The sequence below is a fragment of the Papio anubis genome, chromosome 16 (genome assembly GCF_008728515.1).
Source record: "Papio anubis isolate 15944 chromosome 16, Panubis1.0, whole genome shotgun sequence".
Classification (NCBI taxonomy): domain Eukaryota; kingdom Metazoa; phylum Chordata; class Mammalia; order Primates; family Cercopithecidae; genus Papio; species Papio anubis.
In genome coordinates, this window is record NC_044991.1 from 60,643,968 (window position 1) to 60,656,602 (window position 12,635).

At 40.9% G+C, this 12,635-nt stretch overlaps 1 protein-coding gene across 2 annotated transcripts in view; it reads left to right on the forward strand.

The window, feature by feature from the left end:
- The window catches only part of CBFA2T2 (CBFA2/RUNX1 partner transcriptional co-repressor 2), a 164,703-nt gene that overhangs the window by 106,243 nt on the left and 45,825 nt on the right, over nt 1-12,635 (forward strand). The window lies entirely within an intron of this gene.

A 12,635-nucleotide genomic window follows, 5' to 3' on the forward strand; every position in this document is an offset into this window, starting at 1 on the left:
TTAAAAAGGTATTTTATTAATCATGGGTCTAATCATTATAATAACCTAAACAGCTAGCATGTATTCCTATGTTATTTGTATATTTAGTCTTGAAATCCACAGTGCTTACAGCCCAGTAGATTATACTCTTTACTTGGCTTCTGGTTTTCCCCCTTATTTCCTTGGCTTTTCTTTTTAAGTCTCCTTTTTTAGTTTCTTGTCTTTCATGATCTCTAAGAATTGAAATACCTGGAGATCTGTACCCACTTCCTTTAAGATACCTGTTCTCAGGCTTTCTATAGAATCTATATTCCATTAATTGAAAATATTTCATCACAACCTCAGACTTTCCCACCGTAGGCCTCAGCTCCATACTTTTATATCCAGCTGCTTATCCAGCATTTCTATTAGAATATCTACTGAGCATTTTAAAGGTAATCCTGATCTTCAGTTGCTCTTCACCCATTTTCCTTTACCAGTTCCCTCTTCTCAGTAAATGGTAACTTTATCCTTCCAGTTGCTTAGGCTAAAAACCTCAAAATTGTTTCTTGACCTCTGTTTTTTTTCAGTCTCACTCTGTCAACCAGGCTAGAGTACAGTGGCACAATCACAGCTCACTGCAGCCTGAAACTCCTGGTCTGAAGGAGTCCTCCTGTCTGAGCCTCCCAATCAGCTGGAATTATAGGCAAGCACTCTCACACCTGGCTAATTTTTTTTAGTTTTAATTTTGTGGAGTCAGAGTCTTGCCATCTTGTCCAGGCTGGTCTCAAACTCTGGTTTCAAGCCATCCTCCCACCCTCAGCCTCACAAAGTGCTGGGATTATGGATGTGAGCCTCTGTACCCGGCCTTTTGACCTCTATTTTGTATTTATTTTTGATTTATTTACTGCTGTCACCTCAGTAGTAGGAGACTTAGTAGTTACTCGAACATTTTTGAATAAATAGATGAAAAAATTCTAAGATTCAATTTAGGAAAAGTTACTCAAATTCCTTATTTAACTGCATTCCACTAACCGGGGATTAGGTTAAGACAGGGGTCCCCAACTCCCAGGCTGCATACTGGTATGGATCTGTGACCTGTTAGGAACTGTGCGGCACAGCAGGTGGTGAGCCAGCGCATTATTGCCTGACCTCTGCCTTCTGCCAGATCAGCCATGGCATTAGATTCTCTTTAGGAGTGCAATCCCTATTGTTAACTGGACATGCGAGGGATCTAGGTTGCACACTCCTTATGAGAATCTAATGCCTGATGATCTGAGGTGGAACACTTTCATCCTGAAACCACTCCCTACCCCACCCCCGATTAGTGGAAAAATTATCTTCCATGAAAGAGAAATAAAATATTTATAATAGAAGTCTTTCCATCCGTAAGTACAATAGATTTTCTAATTATTAAGTCTCCTGCATTCTTTCCCTTCCCACACTCACTGAATCATGTCCTGCCAAAATTCATGTGTTGGAAGTCCTGATCCCTGATACCTCAGAATATGACCTTATTTGGAGATAGTGTCTTTGAAGAGATTATTGAGTTAAAATAAGGTCATTAGGGTGGATCCTAATCCATTATAACTGCTGTCCTAGTAAGAAGAGGAAATTTAGACACAGTTAGGTACATAGGAATACCATGTGAAGACACAGGGAGAGGACAGACAACTATAAGCAAAGGAGAGAAGCTTCAGAAGAAACCGACCTTGCCTACACCGTGATCTTAGACTTCTAGCTTCCAGAATTGGAAGTCTCCTTTTTTGTCTTTCCCAGCTACTTGGGAGGCTGAGGTAAGAGAACGGCGTGATCCCGGGAGGCAGAGCTTGCAGTGAGCCAAGATCGTGCCACTGCACTCCAGCCTGGGTGACAGAGCGAGACTCCGTCTCAAAAAAAAAAAAAAAAAAGAAGCATTGATAGTGGACATCTTTATCTTCTTTCTGAGTTGAAAGGAAATGTTTGTAATATTTCATCAATAAGTATGATATTTGGCTGGGCGCGATGGCTCACACCTGTAATCCCAACACTTTGGGTGGGAGGCCCAGGTGGACGGATCACCTGGGAGTTTGAGACCAGCCAGGCCAACATGGAGAAACCCCTTTTCTATTAAAAATACAAAATTAGCCGGATGTGGTGGCGCATGCCTGTAATCTCAGCTACTCGGGAGGCTGAGACAGGAGAATTGCTTGAACCCAGGAGGTGAAAGTTGTGATGAGCCAAGATTGTGCCATTGCATTCCAGCCTGAGTAACAAGGGTGAAATTCTGTATCCCAAAAAAAAAAAAAAAAGTGTGATAAAAAGTGTGATCGGCTGGGCGTGGTGGCTCATGCCTGTAATCCTAGCACTTTGGGAGACCGAGGCACGTGGATCACCCGAGGTCAGGAGTTTGAGACCAGCCTTGACAACATGGCGAAACCTTGTCTTCTACTAAATATACAAAAATTAGCTGGGCAAAAATTCCTGTAATCCCAGGAATGGTGGTGGGCACCTATAATCCCAGCTACTCTGGAGGCTGAGGCAGGAGAATCGCTTGAACCTGGGGGTCGGAGGTTGCAGTGAGCCAAGATTGTGCCACTGCAATTCAGCCTGGTCAAAAGAGTGAAACTTCATTCCCCCCCAAAAATAAAAAAAGTATGACATTGTATATAGGTTTTTGGAAAAGACCATTTATCAGGTTAAGGAATTGGTCTATTTTTCCCTCCACTATTGTTGTATTTCACTGTGTACCAACATTAGAATCATTATATATAGAACATTTCTATCAGTATAAAAAATATAAACTAGGCAACACAGCAAGACCCTGTCTCTACAGAAGATTTGGAAAAAAAAATGCTGTACGTGATGGTGCGTGCCTGTAGTCCCAGCTACTTGAGAGGCTAAGATGGGAGGAACATTTGAGCCCAGGAACTCAAGGCTGTAGTGAGCCATGATTGCATCACTGGACTCCATCCTGGGCTACAGAGTGAGACCTGGTCCGAAGGAAAAAAAAATAATAAGATAGATTGTGCCCTCTAACATCCCTGCCTTTTTATATTCGGTTTCTTCCCATCGGTTCGAGGCAACCACTAATCTGCTTTCTGTAACTAGCTTTTCATGTCTGAAGCTTCACATGCATGGGATAATACAGTAGGTAGTTTTCTTAACATTTGGCATCTTTTATTTACTCTAACGCTTTTGACATTTATCTATGTTGCCTGGCTTATGTACCAGTAGTTTGTTCATTTGTTGATGTGTTAAAATTTGTGGTTTGTTGATGACTAGTATGTTGAGCATCTTAGCCATTTGTAAATAATTATTTTAGGAATTATCTCTTCAAGTCTTTTTTTGCTCATTCTTAAAATTGGGTGGTTGTTATGAAGTTGTAAGAGATATTTATATATTCTGTGTATTTCCGTGTCTGAGGTTTCATGGCAGTGATAGAAGACAGAGAGGTCATAGGGAGGAAGTTAGTGTATTCATGAACCAAGTGATCCTTCGTAGGTATATTAGTCATATTTGAGGTTCTTCCAAAAACCAGGTAGACCTAAGAGATGTGCCAAAAGCTCTGTAGGTTCCCGGGAGTTTTATGCTTGTATGGTTGAGATCACTAGCTATGACATTTAGAGACAGTGAGTTTGTGTATGTGTGTGTGTGTTAAAAAACTGAGTGAAAAAAGAATGTTTTATTCTCCAGACACTTAATTATCTGCCCCTTTTTAAATGAAGGTAGAATTACAGTATTATCTCCCCGTATTCTTCTTTTGTTCTGATATTTTGTTTCTGTAATCGGCATGTCCCTAATTTGGTTTAGGTACTCTCCCTGACTTTTACAAATGTTACATGCTTTTCCCCCCAAAAAATGAAGATATCTTTTTTATTGTTGTAAAAGGAAGGAAAAAAAGCACCCTGAACAACATAGAAAGTTATTTTAGTTAGAAACTAAACAAGCCTACAACTGTCTTAGTCCCACCTCCCAAGATATGTACTTCTACCAATTTGTTGTATATCCTTTCTGGCTTCTACAAGTGTGTGTGTGTTCATGTTATTCTGTAGTTCCTTTATGTAATTGGGACCTTACTTTATTTACTGAACTGGGATGGATAAAAATAAGACTAACCAAGAGTTGAGACTCTGTTGGAGAAGTGAAGGACATAATGAAAGTCATAGATGTCAGTTTTTTGTTTTTTGGTTTTTTTTGAGATGGAGTTTCCCTCTTGTCACCCAGGCTGGAGTGCAATGGCACGATTTCGGCTCACTGCGACTTCCTTTTATAGTTCTTTGGTAGGTACTCGGCCTCCCAAGTAGCTGGGACCACAGGTGCGTGCCATTGTGCCCAGCTAATTCTTTTATTTTTTGATAAGACAGGGTCTCACTTTATTGCCCAGGCTGGTTTTCCAGCTTTTTAAATCAGTTATAGCAGAAGTCAGTAAACTATGGCCCACTGTCGACCAGGCATGGTGGCTCATGCCTGTAATCCCAGCACTTTGGGAGGCCTAGGCAGGTGGATAGCCTGAGCTCAGGAGTTTGAGACCAGCCTGGGCAACAGGGTGAAACTCTGTCTCTACTAAAATACAAAAAAATTAGCTAGGCTCAGTGGCATGTGACTGTAGTCCCAGCTACTTGGGAAGCTGAGGCAGGAGAATTGCTTGAACTTGGGAGGCAGAGGTTGCAGCGAGCAGAGATTGCACCACTGTAATCCAGCCTGGGCGACAGAGTGAGACTGTGTCTCAAAAAACAAACAAACAAACAAACAAACAAAAACTATGGCCCACTGTCCATTTTTGTAAATAAAGATTGATTGGAACACAGCCAAGCCCATTTATTTGTATATTGTATAGTGTGCTACAGCAGAGCAAAAAAAATTTACTGTCTTGCCTTTGGCAGGAAAAGTTTCCTGATTCCTGAGCTATAATAATGATAAATTAATTTTCCAGTATAAATATATAAACATTGAATGTAAAAGGTCCTTATAAAATACTTTCTGGTAATTCCCCCCCCCCCCACCCCTTTTTTTTTTTTGAGACAGAGCCTTACTCTGTTGCCCAGGCTGGAGTGCAATGGTGTGATCTTGGCTCACTGCAACCTCCACCTCCCACGTTCAAGCAATTCTCCTGCCACAGCCTCCCGAGTAGCTGGGTTTACAGGTGCCCACCACCACGCCTCGCTAATTTTTTTTATTTTTAGTAGGGACAAGGTTTCACCATGTTGGCCAGGTTGGTCTTCAACGCCTGACCTCGGGTGATCCACCCACCTCAACCTCCCAAAGTGCTGGGATTACAGGCGTGAGCCACTGTGCCTGACCTCTGGTAATTTCTTTCCTTTGAATCCTTATGTCTCCATTTTTGTTTGTCATTATAAACAGTTGTTCCTGGCCATCTTGGCATATGAAGGCTGCATGTCATTAGGAAGTTGGATGTGTTGTCAGGTTTGTGGCAGAGTTACAAAGATGGTAAATGCTCATCATTAAGCATGTACTGTGTCCATAATCAGTTTAGCCAACTTTATAAGGCTATAAATGTAACAGTAATTTTGATGTTCCTTCCTCCATCTTTAGCAGGTTAGAATTATCAGTTTTGGAAAGTCTTTTTTTTTTTTTTTTTTTTGGTGATGGAGTCTTGCTGTTGTCCAGGCTGAAGTGCAGTGGCACCATTTCAACTCACTGCAACCTCCACCTTCCGGGTTCAAGCAGTTCTTCTGCCTCAGCCTCCTGAGTAGCTGGGATTACAGGTGCCCGCCACCATGCCCAGCTAATTTTTGTTTAGTAGAGACGGGGTTTCACCATGTTGGCCAGGCTGGTCTTGAACTCCTGACCTCAGGTGATCCGCCTACCTTGGCCTCCCAATGTACTGGGATTACAGGTGTGAGCCACTGCACCCGGCCTGGAAATTCTTATCATATGACAATTACACATTCAGAACATTTACCTGTCCTTGGCAGAGACTGAAGACAGACTATGGTCCAGGAAATCTTTTCCCTGATTTTTCCTTCTGCTGTGATACCACCTTTGGGGGCACTATTCAAACTATATCCCATGTGCTACCTGGAGAGCCCATGTAGCCTTTCCAACAAACACCTTAACATTGTGTTAAGACTTGCTTGGCCATCATACATGGTAATGTTTTTATTTCTTTATTTTCCCAGTACTGTATGTCTGTCTTTCCCATAAGTGAGGTCCCTCCCTACCTTCATCTCTGAACTTCCCTAAGGCCTGGCAAATCCAGGACAGTCAAGTAGATTGGGATCTGGGATCCTCAAAATTCAGGACCAAATTATTGGAAATAATCCAATTGTTCATTGACAAGGGATTGTTTAAATGAACTATGGTACTTCTTCAAAGTGTATTATAATACTATTTTTAAAAATTGTGAAATTAAGAATTCTAAGACATATTGTGATGTTATAAAACACAATAATAGAACAAAAAAAAAAGGAACATTATAATTTGTATGTGGTATAGATTAGTTGTCTATTCCTACATAACAAACCATGTCAAAACTTCATGGCCTAAAATGATAAGCCTCCCCTCTCCTTTCTCTTAGTCTGATCCGCCCACCTCAGCCTCCCAAAGTGTTGGGATTACAGGCACGAGCCACCACGCCCAGCCTGAGAGTCTGATTTTTGGTGTTTTTTTTTTGTTTTTTTGTTTTGTTTTTGTTTTTGCTTGTTTGTTTTTAGACAGAGTCTTGCTCTGTCACCCAGACTGGAGTGCAGTGGCACGGTCTCTTTGCTCACTGCAACCTCTGCCTCTTGTGTTCAAGCAGTTCTTCTGCATCAGCCTCCTGAGTAGCTGGGATTACAGGTGTGTGCCACCACGCTCAACTAATTTTTGTATTTTTAGTAGAGACAGGGTTTCACCCTGTTGGCCAGGCCGATCTTGAGCTCTTGGCCTCAGGTGATCCGCACACCTCAGCCTCCCAAAGCGCTGGGATTACAGGCGTGAGACACCGCGCTCGGCCTGGAGTCTGACTTTCTTTTTATAAAGCAATGGATTTAATGGCTTCCTTGGCCAGCTTCTTTGGAATGATCAGTGTTCCTGTCATTATAGGAAAGATCTCTATATGGATTTTGATTGATAGATCTAATATAGAAAGATCTATATTCTGCACATTTTCTCAGTGATAATAAACAGGAACACTTCACCAAATCTACCCCACACAGCGCAGATAACATCTCAAAAGTTCGGTAAACTGTTATTCTAATAGATTATTATTTTTTTATTTTATTTTTGAGACAGAGTCTTACCCTGTCACCCAGGCTGGGGTACAGTGGTGTGATCACAGCTCACTGTAGCCTCGACTTCCTGGACTCAGTTGATCCTCCCATCCCAACCTCATGAGTAGCTGGGACCACAGGTGTGCGCCACCACATCCAGCTAGTTTTTTTTTTTTTTTTTTTTTTTTTTGGAGAGATGAGGTCTCCCTGTGTTGGCCAGCCTGTTCTTAAACTCCTGGGCTCAAGCAATCCTCATGTCCTGCAATTCTCCTGTCTCAAGGTGGTGTGGATTACAGGCCTGAGCCATTGTGCCCAACCATAATTCTAATATATTTTAAAATCTGATTCAAGTAAAACATGTGAGAGTATCTGCTGTATACCCATCATTGTTATATCCATTATGGTACCCTTCATATAACCCTGTGTTGAATTATCCCCAGGGACAGATAAAGAAAATCACTGTCACATAACTAGTGAGTGATGGAGCATTCTTCACATCAGGCTCATCTTTTGCCTCAACATGCTTTCTCCTTGAGACCTATAAGTTTTTATTCTTTCCAGTCACTTAGGAGTAGCCTTTCCCTTCAGATAACCTCATTATATTTTATCTTGCATTTATACCTCTGCTCTTTGCCAGTCTCTAATTAAAAAAAAAAAAAAAAAAAGCAGTTTATAATGATTTGTAAATGCCCTTGTTTGTGGACAATTTATCATAGAAGATTCTTCTCAAATAGCATGTTTCTGAGATGTCTCAGTAATACAGTGGTTCCCCCTTACCCACAGGGAATACATTCCAAGACCCCCAGTGGATGCCTGAAACCATGGGAAGTATTGAACCCTACATACATTCTTTTTGAACTGTAACTGAACCCATATCATGCACTATGGCTGTAACGTTTGCTGTTTGAGATGCAGCAGCAAAACGAGCACAAACGTCTTTTTCCTTCTTAGAGTAGATGTCAGCAACCTCAGCATAGGAATTTTTTCTTTCCTTATGAAGTCAAGAACTTCCACCTTTTCATTTAGTACTTTATAGCTTCACTTTGGCGTATCCAAATTGTCAACATCACTCCTCTTTTACTTTGGGGCCATTATTAAGTAATACCAGGGTTACTTGGCCACAAGCACTGCAACACCATGACAGTTCATCTGATGGTAACCAAGACGGCTACTAAGTGACTTATGGTCGGATAGTGTATACTCCGGACAAAGGGATAATTCACATCCTACGTGGGATGGTGTGAGATTTCATCACAGTATTCAGTGCGGTGCTCAATTTAAAACTTATGAATTGTTTATTTCTGAAGTTTTCCATTTAATATTTTTGGACCTTGGTTGACAGTAGGTAATTGAAACTGTGGAAACTGAAACTACAGATAAGAGGGAGAGTGCTAGGTGTTCTATGTTACTTTCCTGGGGAGCTACAGAATAGTTCTACTCTTTAGTTTAATCTTTGATTCTTTAAATTCCTATGTAGGAAAAAATATCACTGCTATCACACAGATAACTGTTTATTACTTTATTCTTTCATCTGTTTTCTGTTTTCACAATATCCTTAGCAAGTCGCGCACAGTGAAGAAATTATTCAGACGTACTTTCCTGTTTTGACTCATCAAATTCTTTGGCTTCCCATGGTTTAGGTGTTGAACCATAAGTCATTTTGGAGGTACATGTTGTAATATCTGGGTTTTATTTTTTAATATATACACACATATATATGCACACATGCATTTATTTGTAATACACACACATGTACAAATATATTCAGAATAATCAAAAGACAAACTCATGGGGTGACTAAATTGTCAGTTACTTTGAAATTATAATTGAGTTGGACCCTTATGGCAAAACCAAGGTTTATTTTGACTTCCTGGGACTAAATCTTTATGGCTGTTTGGTATTTTAAGCAATAGTGTTTATGGACTCAAGCCACAATTGAGGGAAAATAATTTTCTTCTTCTTGAACTGTATCTAAGGTTCTCCAAGATTGAAAAGAGTTCAATATATGGTTGATTCTTTCATGGGATCCAGTTAGAATGTAACACATAACTATCAGTTTCATAAAAATTCAAAAAGGAAGTCACCATTACTAGGATGACATAAAGGCATGTAATAGCCTTCTTCCTACAGGAACTTACTATGATCCTACTGTGACCCCAAGCAGAGGGTTAAAATGCCTACTTTGGAACATGCCCTTTCCCATCATCTGAGCAACTGCTGAATTTGTCACCTTGTAAACCACTTGGATAGATCTCATTACATGAAGGGCGTTCATGCCACCCAGCTTCCAACAAAAATACCACTTTACATTGTGCTTGGTGATTTTGCAGCTGTTAATTCTTGGATCATTCCATATAATATCTCTGAGGTTACATGGATAAATTGTTGATAGTATACCTATTTTCCACAGAAAACAGATGTTAATATTAACTTGGTCAAGGTCACATACCTAGTTAATAGTATGTCCAGAATTTGACACGAGGATTTCTGTCTTCTAATCATCATTCCTGTTTATTAAGCACCTTCTTTATCCCTTGCAGTGATTTAGGCATCATCTTTAATCATTACATGTTTCTTGACAGGTAGGTCTTCCTGTCATTCATTTTACATATGTTGAAAATGAGGCCTAGAAAGGTGAAATGAATTGGAAATTCAATTGCGTTGTAACAGAATGAGAATTCAAACCGAATCTCTCAGTCTTTTCATACCTGTGCTTTTTCTGCTTCATTCACTTGAAACATGAAGAAAACACTAGTGTTGTAGATTTTGGGTGGTGAAATGAAAAGTATCAATCTGTAAACAGTTCTTTAGTGGCTGGGTTTGGCCCACTATCGAAGCTTTTGGTTGGTTAGAGCACAGAGTTCAGCATTCTGCAGTTGGACTGCGCTAACTTTTTTATTCTGCCAAGTGCTGAATGTTAAAACTCATCTCACTGCTAAGCCTTCCTCAAGCCTTTGGCACCCTTGCTATAGAGCCAGGTGGTCTGAAGAAAGGCTCCCTCTAGGTTGTTGCACACTGTACACAACACATTACAGTGCGAGACAACTGTCAGTTCCTTCCTTTCCTTCTCCCCTACCCTTCCAGAAAGCTGGGGCCCAGATGGAAGAGCTGGAAATGTGTCAGCTGTTCTCTGAAGGGCATTGAGAAAATACTGTCAGGAAGAAAAGGCAAGCGCAACAGCTCATTAGTCCACTAATCAGACAGGACGACCATCAATTTCACAAAGAAAATGTCCTGAACAGAGAGATGGGAAGGGCTGGCACAATGTTGCCCAATGGTTCTGAGAACTGCACATTTTTGTCAGGGGATTTGTAACTTGGGGGCATTGCTTTCTTGATTGACTTTATTATATCCCTTTCCAAAGTGTGGCCACTGCAAACTGAAGCATAAAAAATAGTATTTGGAGATACTTTTCTTTTTTTTTTTTTTTTTTGAGACGGAGTCTTTGCTCTGTAGCCCGGGCTGGAGTGCAGTGGCCGGATCTCAGCTCACTGCAAGCTCCGCCTCCCGGGTTTGTGCCATTCTCCCGCCTCAGCCTCCCGAGTAGCTGGGACTACAAGCGCCCGCCACCTCGCCCGGCTAGTTTTTTTTTTTGTATTTTTAGTAGAGACGGGGTTTCACCGTGTTAGCCAGGATGGTCTCGATCTCCTGACCTCGTGATCCGCCCGTCTCGGCCTCCCAAAGTGCTGGGATTACAGGCTTGAGCCACCGCGCCCGGCCTGGAGATACTTTTCTTATTAAAAAGTGTCCCATCAATGCACAAAAATGTTCCTTGTTGCCACGATCGTGAACACTCTTATAGGTATTGTCTTTATAGCTGTGCTATCACAGAAAGAAAACTTGGACTTAACCTTCTCATTTGAGCCTTTGCTGCCCATTTTTTGCACTTGAATTTGAATTCAGCAGTTATTGGAGAATGAACGCCTGGTACTTAAGTGAAAAGCTTAGAATTACTGTGAGGAACATAGCTCAATTTAAAGGTGATTATGGTAACTCTGGTCCTATTAACCAAGTGTGTAGCAAGTTCTCTTTGATAGAGAAAAATAACTTCTTAGATACGTTAGAATATTACTCGTTGGTATCAAGTCTGATTCCTGTTAGCTCAGACCTACCTAATTGTAGCATCATGAAGTTTACCTAATTTATCTTTCTGGAATTTTGTTGCCATTTACTATTAACAAACAGCTGCCTATTATTAATTGTTCCCATAGATGAAGTAGCCTCTGCTTAATGTAGAATCAGCTCTACTTTTCGTCTTTTTGAACAATATATAGCATGAATGACATTTACATGTTTGAGGTCAGAGAGGTTGACTCCCTCTTTTATCCTACTTGATGTAGTTGATATGTGTATATATATATAATTTAGTACATCATTATTAATGGTGGTTGTTTTTTTTTTAAGACGGAGTCTTGCTCTGTCGCCCAGGCTAGAGTACAGTGTCATGATTTTGGCTTACTGCAACCTCTGCCTCCCAGGTTCAAGCGATTCTCCTGCCTCAACCTCCCCAGTAACTGGGATTACAGGCACCCACCACTACACCCAGCTAATTTTTATATTTTTAGTAAAGACAGGGTTTCACCACGTTGGCCAGGCTGATCTCAAACTCCTGACCTTAGGTGATCCACCCACCTCAGCCTCCCAAAGTGCTAGGATTACATGCATGAGTCACTGCACCAAGCCTATTAATATTGATTTATATACAACTGATTGTGATTTTCTTTTCATGTCATGCAGTTGAGGCCTAAGTCTAGATAGTTCCTATGTTAGCTTTTTCCCCCTCATAATTTGATTCATTTATAAGGAGAAGTTTAAAAAAAATGCATTTGAGGTAAACTATATTTGTAACCTGGTTTCTTCCTTTCTCAGCCACTATCTAGAGACTGCTAACTTTCAGTTCATGTCACCTCTTGACATTGTTTCCTCGTTTTAGTTCCTAGAATTGAAGTAACAAAGTGCCACAAACTGAGTGGCTTAAGACAATAGAAATTTATTCTCTCACAGTTCAGAAAGCCAGAAGCCCAAAATTGAGGTATCAGCAAGGTTGATTCCTTCCCGGGGTTTCAGAGGACAAATGTGTCTCCTGCTCCCTCCTGGCTTGCTGGTTACTGGCACTCCTTGGCACTCCTCGGTGTATAGATGTGTCACTCCAGTCCCTGCCTCTGTCGCCACTTGGCGTGACTGTCCTCACATCGGCTTCCCTCTGTGTGTGTCTCTGTGTCTGTGTCACGTCCCTTCTTTAGGGACACCATTCAGATTGGATTTAGAGCCCACTCAGACAATCTAGGATGATCTCCTCCTCTCAAGAATTTTAACTTAATGATATCTTCAAAGACCCTTTTGCCAAATCAGGTAACATTCACAGTTCCAGATGTTAGGACGTGGACATATCTTTTAGGGGGTCACTATTCAGCCTATTATACTAAGCAGTCCTCTAGGGAAATATGTTGGTATTTCAAATTGTTGTCTGTTTCTGCAACCTTT